Source organism: Ixodes scapularis, unplaced genomic scaffold, assembly GCF_016920785.2.
Source record: "Ixodes scapularis isolate PalLabHiFi unplaced genomic scaffold, ASM1692078v2 PGA_scaffold5__190_contigs__length_132052651, whole genome shotgun sequence".
Classification (NCBI taxonomy): Eukaryota; Metazoa; Arthropoda; class Arachnida; order Ixodida; family Ixodidae; genus Ixodes; species Ixodes scapularis.
Genome location: NW_024609880.1, coordinates 20705736 through 20707413, shown reverse-complemented (window position 1 = coordinate 20707413; position 1678 = coordinate 20705736).

Sequence of the window (1678 nt, the reverse complement as noted above, 5' to 3'; positions counted from 1 at the left end):
TTCCTGTTTAAATTCGCCAGCCACCGGCGTCGTAGGTCGGGAGCCGCGGGGAACCGGTGCATCATAAACATGCCGCACCCATATTCATCCTGTTTGACAGTGTGGGTCTCGCACACTGTACAACCAATTACAGCACAGTGCTGCCCGGTCGATTCTTTTCTTGCATAGGCCATGTCACACGCGGAAACACGCTATAATATCAAAGCGGCGCCTAACATTGTCGAAACAACTTACCTCCGTACACTGCGCACGTGCTTTCTAACAGTCCACTCCGTGAAGCAGACGAGCTTTCGAGGGAAAGGGTAAGCAGAGCGTTGGCGCACCGCTCTGGTTCGAGAGTGTTTTTCTCTTTCTGCATCGACCTACTTGGAATGGTGTATAGTGAGCAAGCCTTGCTGAATCTGAACTACGGTGCCTGGAGCACGTCTTCGACTGGTGTGTTTAACGTTCTCACGGCTAATCTAGTCCGTAAAGTAAATGTGCGGCACCCCGACAAGAGATGCCGCCTTGTATAGAAACCTGGTCACTAAGGCGAAGAGGAAAATGAAAGAGCCCGTTGTTTCACCCGCGGAAACTTCCCGGGCCACGCCACATCATGGCTGATGGTCTACTGGGCAGGGACAGCAAGGAACACTGACCGAGCCCTGCTGAAGTCGAGGTTGGAAGAACAGCGGCAAGAACGGATCATGTACTTCCAGCCCCCAAAGACTATGTTGTGAGAGCAAGCCCCCCTCGTCAAAGAAGCCCAGACCGATTCCCTACCACCACAGCACATCGTCCACCACGTTTACAAACGTGCCGATACCCCCACCTGCCCCAAGTATGGAGATTATCCTACATCCCCCACCCCCGTGCTGGTCCTCTAACCCACCAACCCTTCCCCTGTCCAGTCTAGTACGCGATACTGAAATAAAGTAACCGATTTCAATGACAATTGCTTCATTGAAAACTGAACCTATTTACAGTAATCATTTACTGCATCACAAAAGTAATTGATTACTTTTCACATTACGTTTTTTTTTTACTTTTTATTAAAAGATAAAAAAATGTATACAGATGTTCAAAGTGGTTACGTTTTGTTTCTTTTTTACATTCACATCTTATTAAACTTCAACAGCAGTGTTCGTTCAAAGTTCTTGTCAGCCACCTTCCCACGTTTTCTGGTAAAGATATCTGCCGCGACGCTGAAGTCCCTCCCGACGGGTGCGCTTGAGGGAAGAGCAATGCTGTAGCGTACAAACACTTTGCGTACCAGTTTGTGGTTGCCTAGTGCTTTCAAGGACGCTTCCGAGTCCTCTAGGAACCGAAACGCTTCACTGTTGCGACCGCCTGTTCAATGCGATTCACTGGTTTAACGGTCAAAAATGTGCCCGACCGTTACAATGCAATACAATACAATACAAACTTTATTCTCACCAGAGATACATGTGGTGAATGGGAGGCCGGAGAAAAAGCTGCAGAAATGCAGCTTGACGAGCTCCGGACCCCCACTCAGCAGCTATGACGGGCACTAAAACAAATAAAATGCGTTCAGAAATAAACAATGCAAATATAGTGCGCACATAAGGAATACATTCTTAAGTATTAAAATACAAATTGAGTATACTGCTGTTTGACATTTTCACTACATCTATATTTTGATCACAATATTCATTCAACAAAAAAGGTAAAGCATAAC